Raw genomic sequence first — 13,140 nt, forward strand, 5'->3', positions numbered from 1 at the left:
AGCCTCGAGGAACCAACTCTTACTAGAGTGGCAAGACCGATGGGATGGCACAACCGATGTTGGCCAATGGACAAAAAAGCTAATACCCAACATAGGAGACTGGCTTAAATGTAGACATCGGCAGGTAGATTACTATCTGTCGCAGATCCTGACAGGACATGGAAGATTCGGCGTATACGCCATGAAGATGGGAAAGACGCAGGGAGATGGTTGTTGGTACTGTTCTGAAAGGGATACAGTAGAACACACCTTTTTCTACTGTGTTCGATGGGAAGAAGAACGAAGAAAAGCCTGCCAACAACTTGGCCGACAACTCACACCAGGGAATCTGGTTCAGATTATGTTAGAGAGCCCGTTTGCCTGGAACACAGTAAAGGCAATGGCGACAAGCATTATGGGGATGAAGGAGAAAGAAGAGAAAGGAAGAACTTAATAACATACATCACTCCATTCTGATGTCATGCCGACAAGCAGTTCCAGAATGGTTTGAGTGAAGAGGGCAGGGGTTTTTAGTTGGTGGAAATCCAACTCCCACACAGAGTGGTGTCTTTAAAAGATTTTCCCCTGCCATAACAAAAAAAAGTAGTAGTAGTAGTAGTAGTAGTAGTAGTGGTAGTAGTAGTAGTAGTAGTAGTAGTAGTAGTAGTAGTAGTAGTAGTAGTAGTAGTAGTAGTAGTAGTAGGGGAAGCCGTTCAGGCAATAACCAGTAGCCTACTTCTTGATTGAAAACATATCTGGTTTCCTTGCTACGTATATTACAAGAATCTATGTCTACATTTTGCTGGGTTCAGTTGTTCCTCACAAGTCATTTTCTCCAGGACTGAAACAGCGTTGGGAATATTTTACATGACAATATGTCCTATGGATGACGGAAGTGCTAAGTTGTCTTACAACCTATCACATTTTTCTGAACTAATATTTTATAACCTCTAGCATTCTTTCTCGGCATTGAGTTACTAAAAGTTATCTTTCCCTCGTACTTTCAGAACAACAAATTTTCAGTGGCATGTGCCGAAAACCTTGCCCACGTCCTAACATACAGCAGAGCAATAAATGTTCAGATCTCTTCTTCAGAAACTGCCTAACCTGGCTTTCCATATAGTGCTTCTTTATCGGTACACATTTTTATAACCGAGAAAACTTAATGATTTATGTTTAGGAAACCACTAAACCACCAAGGCAGTGTTATTGGAAATACATGTTTTCTTATATATATAGATAAATGATAGCCTATGAGTAAAGAAGTAAAATCAGAGATCCGGCTTGTTGCGGATGATGTTATTCTGTATAGAGTAATAAACAAGTTACAAGATTGTGAGCAACTGCAAAATGACCTCAATAATGTTGTGAGATGGACGGTATGCATAATGGTATGATGACAAACGGGTTAAAAGTCAGGTAGTGAGTTTCAAAAATAGGAGAAGTCCTCTAAGTTTTAATTACTGCGTTGATTAGGTTTAATTTAATTTCGTGTGGCTATTTCTAGCCGGGTGCAGCCCTTTTAAGGCAGACCCTTCGATGAGTGTGGTGGGCATCTGCCATACGTAGGTAACTGCGTGTTATTGTGGTGGAGCATAGTGTTATGTGTGGTGTGTGAGTTGCAGGTTTGTTGGGGACAGAAAAAACACCTGGCCCCCGAGCCATTGGAATTAACCAATGAAGGTTAAAATCCCCGTCCCGGCCGGGAATCGAACCCGGGACCCTCTGAACAGAAGGCCAGTACGCTAACCATTCAACCAACGAGTCAGACACGTTGATTAGGTGAAAGTACCTTTTGGCGATCGTTGTAAGTACCTAGATGTTAATATAAGGAAAGATTTCCATTAGGGTAATCACATAAATGGGATTTTAAATAAATGGTACAGTTCTCTGCACATGATTATGAGGGTATTTAGGGGTTCCAGGATATGGGACGAAGACTTGAGAGAAAGAAGACGAGCTGCTCTACCAAATGGTATGTTCCGAGGTGTCAGTGGAAAGATGGCGTGTAATGACATTAGCAGACGAGTAAGTTTGAAGTGATGTCTTTGAATGATCACAACATGAAGATAAAGTTGGAATTCAAGAGGACAAATTGGGGCAAATATTCGTTTATAGGAAGGGGAGTTAGGGATTGGAATAACACACCAAGGGAGATGTTCAATAAATTTTCAATATCTTTGCAGCATTTAAGAAAATACTAGGAAGACAACAGATAGGGAATCTCCCACCTGGGCGACTCCCCTAAATGCAGATCAGTTGTGATTGATGATTGAAACTTAGAATAGTCTGTGACATTCTGGGAAGCCCATCGCGATGGTCAACGTACAATATGCATAATATTTTGTGCTGATCGCCTACCTGGTAGTGGAGAAGAACCATCTAATATTTCCTATCTGGTTTCGGTTGCTGTTGTTTCAGCAAATATTCCACTCGAGCTGGAATCAGAAGATGGCCTGTTCATGTATTTTACAACATTTGGGATCTTTCGGCAGTAAACTCTTGGATGCTCTACAAGACAGTTACTGTAACGCATAAAGCAGGGGGACATTCATTCTGAATCTAACAATAGAAAAGCTGAAGGAAATGGAAAATCACAGGGGTCCTCAGCAACCCCTTCAATCACATGTGAAGATGTTACTGAAACAAATGTTCGACCGCTCCAATAAATCCGCATGCGTGTGCTCCCCTTGCTAGAAGTAGTTATTACAGTCGAACCTCGATATCTCGAACCTCCATTACTCGAATTTTCATTATATCGAAGTAACTTAAATTTCCCGGCCGTTTATCCTATTCTTCACGTGTATTTATTTCTCTGTCTGTCTGTCTGTCTGTCTGTCTGTCTGTCTGTCTGTCTGTCTGTCTGTCTGTCTGTCTGTCTGTCTGTCTGTCTGTCTGTCTGTCTGTCTGTCTGTCTGTTAGGTCATCAGCCCAGAGGCTGGTTGGATCCTCAAATAGCACCACCAAAGGCTATGCAGTTATAGGGAAACAGCAAAAACCAATGGCAGAGCCAAAATGAGGCGTACTAGGAAAGATGAGGAGTGAGACAGTTTGCCATTGCTTTCCTCACTGGGGCAGAATGTGCCACTGCAGCACAACTGACCCTATGAGCAACACCTTTCATAACACTGAGACACTATTTGTGCTTTGAATGTCATTATTCAGCACCACTCATACCCCAGCAACTTCCATACTGTCACAGCCATGGACGAGACTGGGACTTCAGTGGAAGCTACATTTTGCTCTGGCCTGTGCCAAGAGACGGATACAAAAGTACTGTATCCATCAAGAAATGGCAATTACTCGAAATTCGGTTACACAAATTTCTCGTAGCAAACATTTCCTCCCTTGAAGCAAAAAATACTCTGTAACTCGAATTTTTTGCAACATTAACTGTACAATACGGCATTTATGGTTTGTGGGGAACAGTTAACAAGTAATGAAAGGGTTACAGTGATGCTGGGAGCTAATATGACGGGAACCGTGAAACTAAAACTTCTAGTGATAGGAAAATCAGCGAAGCGTAGCTGTTTCTCGGGTGTGAATTAATTACCGGTCACATACGAAAGCGACCTCCCGAAGTCGCGGATGACAAGCTCCATTTACGGATTCCGGCTGCGTGGTATTGACGGCAAGTTTCAACGCGAAGGAAGGAAAGGTTAACCGTAACAAACAAAACAGACTAACGGATTTTTTTCCAAGGGTCTTAACGGAGGTATGTTTCTTGTTTCACTACTGTATGTACTGTTCTGGGTGTATGTGTCATAATTAAAGTGAAGCCGTAAATAAAGTTTGTCTGAATATTTTTAAGTACTGTTAAAAATTATGTGTTCAGTATAAGCCCGTAGATATATAGATATTATGTGCTATACATGCTCAAAAACGATATTCTCTATATCTCGAAATTTCGATAACTCGAAATAAAATTTAGCTCCCGAGGTGATTCCATTGTATATTGCTTGTAACTAACTTTAAACTATTCATTGTTACTAGGGTTCGGAAGTTTATGACCTAAAGAAGTACAAAGTACGCAAGAAAATAGGGCCTAAAAATGAGCGAAATATGACCTAGAAAGGTAAAATATAACTTAAGCATTTTAGGAATAGGTAGCAAGTATTAGATTATTACTAACATTAAAGGTGTCAAAAAATGATTAGCGATTAAAGCAGCAGACACATTTAATCCTGCAAACTGACAGAGCTACAATATGTACCGCACGTCAAACCTTCTATCTATCTTCTTCTATCTTAATCTGTTTTCCCTCCAGGGCTTTTCCCCTCGGACTCAGCGAGGGATCCCACCTCTACCGCCTCAAGGGCAGTGTCCTGGAGCTTCAGACTTTGGATCGCTGGATACAACTGGAGAGAATGACAAGTACCTCGCCCAGGCGGCCTCACCTGCTACGCTGAGCAGGGGCCTTGCGGGGGGATGGGAAGATTGGAAGGGATAGACAAGGAAGAGGAAAGGAAGCGGCCGTGGCCTTAAGTGAGGTACCATCCCGGCATTCGCCTGGAGAATTGGGAAACCACGGAAAACCACTTCCAGGATGGCTGAGGTGGGAATCGAACCCACCTCTACTCAGTTGACCTCCCGAGGCTGAGTGGACCCCCTTCCAGCCCTCGTACCACTTTTCAAATTTCGTGGCAGAGCCGGGAATCGAACCCGGACCTCCGGGGGTGGCAGCTAATCACGCTAACCACTACACCACAGAGGCGGACACGTCAAACCTTTATACATTTATTCAGTATCATAGCCCTGAGGTGCAGTTCGCACTCTGTTTTCGTTTTAAAAAAATAATTAAAAAGCTGGGTATTAGCATGATAGGGCCTATTTGATTTATGTTGGCGTACGTTAGTACTGCGTCTCTTTTTCGGAATCATGTTTTCTAAACCTGCTACCTATCTGTTTCTGGAAAAGGAAGAAAATACATCTACTACTTTATTTTGAAGTTCTATTTTTGCCTCCTTTTTACAACTGGCTTTACGTCGCACCGACACAGATAGGTCTTATGGTGACGATAGGAGCGGAAAAGACTAGGAGTTGGAAGGAAGAAAGGAAGCGGCCGTGGCCTTAATTAAGGTACAGCCCCAGCATTTTCCTGGTGTGAAAATAGGCAACTACGGAAATCCATCTTCAGGGCTGCCGACAGTGGGGTTCCAACTCACTATCTCCCGGATGCAAGCTCACAGCTGCGCGCCCCTAACCGCACGGCCAAACCGCCGGGTAGTCCTGTATTTGAAATTCGACACAGCACCTTGTTAAAAACGACGCCACAATTTAAACAAAAATGCTCAAATATAATCAAATATGACCTTATCTCACTAAAATGAGCAAAATTTGCGGGTGAAATGAGCTCAGGAAAGAAATACGACTTTTCCTTAACACCCGAACCTGAATTATTACTCTGTATATTGTTATTATTTTCTTTCTCTCCTTCTTTATAGGTTTACCCTCCAGGGTTGGTTTTCCCTGGGACTCAGCGAGGGATCCCACCTCTACCACCTCAAGGGCAGTGTCCTGGAGCGCGAGACTTAGGGTCGGAGGGATACAACTGGGAAGAAGGACCACTACCTCGCACAGGTAGCCTCACCTGTTATGTTGAACAGGTGACTTGTGGGGGTTGGGAAGATTGGAAGGGATAGACAAGGAAGAGGGAAGGAAGCGGCCGTGGCCTAAAGTTAGGTAGGCCTACCATCCCAGCATTTGTTTGGAGGAAAAGTGGGAAACCACGGAAAACCATTTGGATGATCGCTGAGGAGGGGAGAGAAACCCCCTCTACTCAGTTGACCTTGCGAGGCTTAGTGGACCCCATTCCAGCCCTCGTACCACTTTTCAAATTTTGTGGCAGACCCGGGAATCGAACCCGGGCCTACAGGAATGGTCGCTAATCACACCAACCACTACACCACAGAGGCAGACCTGTTATTATTTTATTTATTTTATTTACTTTAGTAATGGCGTTCAGCCTCGGAAGACCATGCGGCCAATATATATATTTTGCTATTTTTCTTTACGTCGCACCGACACAGATAGGTCTTAATTGCGACGATGGGATAGGAAAGGCCAAGGAATGGGAAGGAAGCGGCCGTGGCCTTAATTAAGATACAGCCCCTGCATTTACCTGGTGTGAAAATGGGAAACCACAGAAAACTATCTTCAGGGCTGCTGACAGTGGGATTCAAATGCACTATCTCCCGGATGCAAGCTCACAGCCGCGCGCCCCTAACCGCACGGCTAACTAGCCCGGTGCGTCCAATATTTACACAGTGAGTGAGTATGTAATTATAGATCTTCGTGGTTGAAAGCTCATACCTTATAACATAATACCACAGTCTGATAAATACTGAATCATTACAGCGCATAATTGTGGAGTTAGTTTTGATAAGTGAGGAGTTGGCAGTGAAGTATTTAACTTCACTAGAGAAGAGTACAGATGGTTCTGCTGTTGGGAGTACTTCTTTCATGACAGTAGGATGTGGTTCAAGTCGACTATTTCTTCGGGCTCTTCTGGGCAGTGAGGGGTGTTCATCACCTTGATCCTGTGGAGATCACTTGGAAAGCAACACTGTTGTTGAATACAATGTATCTAATAACGATGGCCAGAACATGTTTGAAATTCAAGTATAACTGTATATTAATGATGGATCGAAATGACCAATTCGCATCCTCACTGGTATATATCTTATTCTTCCTCTACCTAATCAGGGAAAGAAGTTAAAAAATGTACTGCAGAGGGAAATATGAAATAGAGCGTGAATAATACCAGCAAAAGAACGTAGTGCTTACCAGTAGCGGCGATTAGGGGGGTGCAATTATCCCCCACTTTGTTGAGAAAACATTACATTTTTATTCCATTTTATGCGTATGAAACTAGGAATTATATGAATTATTAAAACAAGCAATTTGTACAAGCCTTGTAGTCTTATCAGCTAATTATTTCCTTTATTTTCTTTAATTATTAACAAAATTATTAGCGGAAATACATACAAGATGTCGTTCGTCACGGCTGACCGATTTGTATAGCGCCACAGCAAGTAGTGGACACATTGCATGTGTTGTGAGGAAGGGTAGCATGGACACTTGAGATAATATAATTCACACGCTTGCCGCGCGCACCGTCAGTATGGCAGTCTCTTCAGTGTCTGTTAGTTTCTTAGTGTGAAATCAATTGCTAAAAGATTTGTAATTGTATAATCACAACGTACTTTTATTTAATTGTAATGCGTGTGTAATAATGCTTTTGCTGGCAGGACCTAGTGTTTACAGTGCACTACGTCTTCTGGTATGGGCTAGAGCAATTTTGTTACTTTTATTGACCTGTCTCTGTCTTATCCTTGGCTTTGACAATGATGAAAGTGACTGAGGTATGAGCGATGCTAGTAATGCCATTCCTTATGCAGCCAGTCCCTGCTATGAATGGTGTGGAAATGTTGCTCATAGGGTCGGTTGGTGCATGCGTATCAGTGGGCTTGGTAGACTGATATGTAACTGCAACTTCTGGCTCGGTGAGGAAAGCAACGGGAAACTACCTCGCTCCTCATTTCCCTAGTACGCCTCTTCAGTGATGCCTAGGCCATCTATGACAGCTGATGGCGGAGCTGTTGAGGATCGAACCAGCCTTAGGGCTGAAGACGGTTGAGGCGCTGGCCTTCTTAAGGCCTGTTTTCACATGTAAGACTGTGCTGCGACTGTGCTTCGACCGTGCTGTGTCTTCCGCAATCGCCAAACAGTATAAACCATTCCATTTACATTGAACAGCAGTTGAGTATTTTCACATGTAGGACTGTGTCCCTACGTGTTGGTACCGTGCTGTCATGGATCGCCGAGCAGAGCGATTACGGCCCACACAGTCGTCGCCTGGTCTCACCACAGTACCACATGTGAAAATTAGAAACGGTCGCCCTAGTGTCGCCAAGCCGGACTTCCGTCTTATTTCGGTGGTAATCGGAAGCACTCGGTCGTACGTGATCCAGTGACCAACGAGCACAGAATAACATAGAGTGCGCAATGCGCTGTCTGAGTACTGTGCTCGTTGGTTGAGATACATTGTGTGATAGTTTGCAGTAGTAGGTGTGGCGCAGTTGTCTTCCTTAAAGATGGACGAACAAGTGATAATTTTAGTTCAACAACATGAATGCCTTTATAATTCTTATTTTTCTTCTTCTTTTGTTGTAAAACAATGTACGCTGCGCAGGCAATAACTACGTCTTCTTCGTTCGGATCCATGTCTCCAACCTGTGAGCACAGATGCAATGAACAAGGACCACACGACCACAGCACAGTCGCAGCACAGTCCTACATGTGAAAAGACAGAGTAGGCGACACCGCCGTAGCACGGTCGAAGCACAGCCGAAGCACAGTCCTACATGTGAAAACAGGCCTTTACTCCAACTTGGCTGGTTCGATTCTGGCTCCGTCCGGTGGTATTTGAAGGTGCTCAAATACGGCAACCTCGTGTCGGTAGACTTACTGGCACGTAAAAAAGTCTCTACAGGATTAAATTCCGGCACATGGGCGTCTTCGAAAACCGTAAAAGTAGTGGGACGTAAAGCAAATAGCATTATTATTGTAGACTTGGGCTTATGCCGTGTCAAGAAAACATGGTCAAACTCTTTACCTTTCGCAGAGAACTTTGATCCGCGTCTTCAGAAGAAACTCCGACAGTACAGGAGGAAGACTTCTACAAGCCCAAAAGCCTGTATCATGTCTTCAAGTACGGGCCGTGAAAGCATCAATGTAAACATTATTATTATAAAATAAATTTGATTCAGATTATTCAAGAATTGGGTAATGTGCAAAGAAGCAGCCAACATGAGACATAAAGTCCTGCTAGTGGTTTTTTAGAGTTGGCCGTGCGCGTAGAGGCGCGCGGCTGTGAGCTTGCATCCGGGAGATAGTAGGTTCGAATCCCACTATCGGCAGCCCTGAAGATGGTTTTCCGTGGTTTCCCATGTTCACACCAGGCAAATGCTGGGGCTTTACCTTAATTAAGGCCACGGCCGCTTCCTTCCAACTCCTAGGCCTTTCCTATCCCATCGTCGCCATAAGACCTATCTGTGTCGGTGCGACGTAAAGCCCCTAGCTAGTGGTTTTTTACGTCGCACTGAGCATGTTCTCCGACGGTTTGAAATCTTTACACGTACCACTGTCTCGAACACATTGACTGGCCATCAAGCATCCATTCACCGTAGAAGTAATTAGGCTATTCCAATTTTTTAAATGTTTATTTTGCTGAACATTCTTTCACAATCAGCATTCGAGTGAGGGAGTGACAAAACAGAGAGTGCAAATTCTGGATGTGCAGGAACTCACATTCGCCAAACGTGTTCTCCACCACCTGTCTCTTAGTCCAAACTTCATTTACTTCAGAGCAGGCTTTAATATCTCATTCACTGGGCGAATTGGGCGTGCGGTTAGGGGCGCGCAGCTGTGAGCTTGCATCCGGGAGATAGTGGGTTCGAATCCCACTGTCGGCAGGCCTGAAGATGGTTTTTCCGTGGTTCTCCATTTTCACACCAGGAAAATGCTGGGGCTGTACCGTAATTAAGGCCACGGCCGCTTCCTTCCAACTCCTAACCCTTTCCTATCACATCGTCGCCATAAAACCTATCTGTGTCGGTGCGACGTAAAACCACTAGCAAAAAAAAATCATTGATGTTGACAAAGTATAATTTCCTCCAGTCATCGTCAATCTGCTGAAGGCGAATGCTATGATCCACTCATTACAGTACAGGCGCGAGACCGTGAAGTAACTCACAAAGGAAAGAGCCCACTCTTGGTAAATTCCCTTTGGGAATCTCATTATTCGAAAAGCCCTTCCCTCTCCTTCCAACTTGTCATCTATGACAGAACATAACTAGCACGAATAAAAGGAGGAGCAAAAATCTACGCATTTTAAAGAGAAAACAAGACAAAATTTACGATATGTCATAGGATCGTACAATAGGCGTACGATCCGCGCGTTGGAGCGTACGATAGTACACAGCCAGTTACCTTGAGTACACAGCATCGAATTATCTTTTTTTTAAATTTGCTTTACGTCGCACCGACACAGATATGTCTTATGGCGACGTTGGCGACGATGGGACAGGAAAGGCCTAGGAAGTGGAAGGAAGCGGCTGCCGACAGTAGGGCTCGAACCCACTATCTCCCGATTACTGGATACTGGTCGCACTTAAGCGACTGCAGCTATCGAGCTCGGTCATCGAATTATCGCTCCATGGCTAAATGGTTAGCGTGCTGGCCTTTGGCCACAGGGGTCCCGGGTTCGATTCCCGGCAGGGGCGGGAATTTTAACCATCATTGGTTAATTTCACTGGCACGGGGGCTGGGTGTATGTGTCGTCTTCATCATCATTTCATCCTCATCACGACGCGCAGGTCGCCTATGGGAGTCAAATCAAAAGACCTGCACCTGGCGAGCCGAACATGTCCTCGGACACTCCCGGCACTAAAAGCCATACGCCATTTTATTTCATCGAATTATCGTACATGTACGATCTAAATCGTACGGTTGGCAACGCTGCGTGTAAAACCGAAGTAGAATTCAGGGCTATTGCCCGAAAGCCTCATCTATGGATCCACATTTTTATCATCTGAAGTCTGTACAGTAATATTTCTAATAACCAAACCAATACAGAACGTAGCCGCTATGAAATCTGATATTTATAATAATTTTGATTGTTGTACTAAGGGGTCAAACACAGAGGTCATTGGTCCGACTACTACTGCGATGCCTGCTGTCCCTCGTCTGTTCTTTATTCTCCTAATCTGTGTGACCTCAGTCGTGTTAACATAAAGAATCCGCCAGGCAGTATCTCTTTTAAAATTTTAATCAACATATTGTATGTCTTCACGTTTCCCACCGAAGTTCATCTTGGACAGGCTCAGTCTGATAGCTTAATAGCACAGTTCGTCTTTGCCCCTGATCTCTTTACGCAATAGATTTAAAGCAGAAAGTCCAAGAGTTCAAGTCCGACGAACGGATCAGATCACATTGTCGGCTACTTTATCTGAAGGTGGAACTCGTTTGTATAAAATTATATGTTTACAATCGTCATCATCCAACTACATAATAATAATAATAATAATAATAATAATAATAATAATAATAGAAGGTGGGTCAGCGGGCTAGTGGCTCGGACAGTAGAACGCTGGCTTTCTGAGCTTATGTTTTCAGTTTCGAGCCCGACTCATTCCGGTGGTATTTGAAGGTGCGTCGGGTGATTTACCGGCACGTAAAAGAACTCCTTTTCTTCTCTTTTTTACAAGTACCGTAGTTTAGTGTTGCTCTAATCATCAAGGGGAATGTAGCGGCCGTTGGAAAGTGAGAAACCACGGAAAAGCACCTTCAGGGCCGCCAATGGTAGGATTCGAACCCACCACTCCTAAAGGCAAATTCACGACTATTCGACCCGAAAAGTGCGACAAAATCGCTCAGTGAAAAAAATCCCATGGGAAAAAATTCCGTCATGTCTGCGTCTCAAGTTAAAAAAAATAAAAAACAACGTAAAAGGAGCATGGTTGCATGGCGAGAAGTCGCGCGTATGCGGTAAGAGGTGCGAGGGTTAAGCATGGCTGCCGCTCAAGCGCCTGTCTCAAGTCTCAAGGCCTGACAATCAACATCTGTTCCGTCCGCGGTGACTCTTGCAAACTGTGGTGCTATCGTGAAGTTTCAAAGTGGTTGTGCAATTGTGCCTTACTGCATAATGAGCAGTCTGATAAACAATATACATTGATTCAGAAAGCTTGCGTTGTCTGACACGACTGACGTTTGTTGCTAAGAACGTAGGATCTGACTCTTGCCGTACCTACAAGCTGCTGTGAATTCTCGTCAGACGCACTTAATAGTAAGTGGAACGTAAAACCATTGGGCCGGGCTGAGTGGCTCAAACGGTTGAGGCGCTTGGCTTCTGACCCCATCTTGGCAGGTTCGATCCTGGCTCAGTCCGGTGGTATTTCAAGGTACTCAAATACGTCCGCCTCGTGTCGGTAGATTTACTGGCACGTAAAAGAACTCCTGCGGGACTAAACTCCAGCACCTCGGCGTCTCCGAAAACCGCAAAAGTAGTTAGTGGGACGAAAAGCCAATAACGTTGTTGTTTAAACCATTGGCGGCCGGTCCAAATGGGGCTGTCGATGTTTATGATGCTAATCTCCTGAGAACACATGGGGCTTATCTTACCAATATATGTTATTACGAGACATCAGTCGATGTATTTAGTTCAATTATTAGACTATTTTCAGTCAGCCAGATTTACAGCCCTCCCAGCCCCGACCAGCCACCATTGCGTAGAAACCAATAACATTATTAATAGAATGTGGTTAACGTCCTTCCAAATCCCTACAGACTTAGTAATATGCCGGAGTATCTGAATGATACCATGATTCGTTAACTTGCCAGTAAATTTATCGTACCGCCATGTACTATAGGTGTAGTGCGTCTGCCTCTTATCAGGAGGTCCCGGCGATTCTCGGCTCATCTGAGGATTTCAGTCATGGACCGAGGACTAAAACGGGGTTCACTCAGCCTCGTGGAGTTAACTGAGAAGCGGTTTGATGTAAGTAGCCGCAGGCCAGGTCAAGAAAGCCAAGTTATACAGTTGAGAAAGTTGTCACGGGGCCCACGTAACGGGATACAGAATCTTCAAGTCATTGGGCAGGACAGCAGTCATTCCGTGACCCAGTTAGGAAACGAACCCGAGGCTCGAAATCCAAGACACCACTCAACCATGGATCTGGACTGAGTATAATAATAGTAATAATAATAATAATAATAATAATACCGAGCTCGATAGTTGCAGTCGATTAAGTGCGGCCAGTATCCAGTAATCGGGAGATAGTGAGTTCGAGCCCCACTGTCGGCAGTCCTGAAGATGGTTTTCCGTGGTTTCCTATTTTCACACCAGGCAAATGCCGGGGCTGTACCTTAATTAAGGCCACGGCCGCTTCCTTCCACTTCCCTCCTTTCCTATCCAATCGTCGCCATAAGACCTATCTGTGTCGGTGCGACGTAAAGCAAATAGCATGATGATAATAATAATAATAATAATAATAATAATAATAATAATAATAATAATAATGGATTTACGTTCCAATGACTACTTTTCTATTTTCAGAGGCGTCCAGATGCCGTAACTTTGTTCCGCAGGAGTTATTTTAC

The sequence above is a fragment of the Anabrus simplex genome, chromosome 2 (genome assembly GCF_040414725.1).
Source record: "Anabrus simplex isolate iqAnaSimp1 chromosome 2, ASM4041472v1, whole genome shotgun sequence".
Taxonomy (NCBI): Eukaryota; Metazoa; Arthropoda; class Insecta; order Orthoptera; family Tettigoniidae; genus Anabrus; species Anabrus simplex.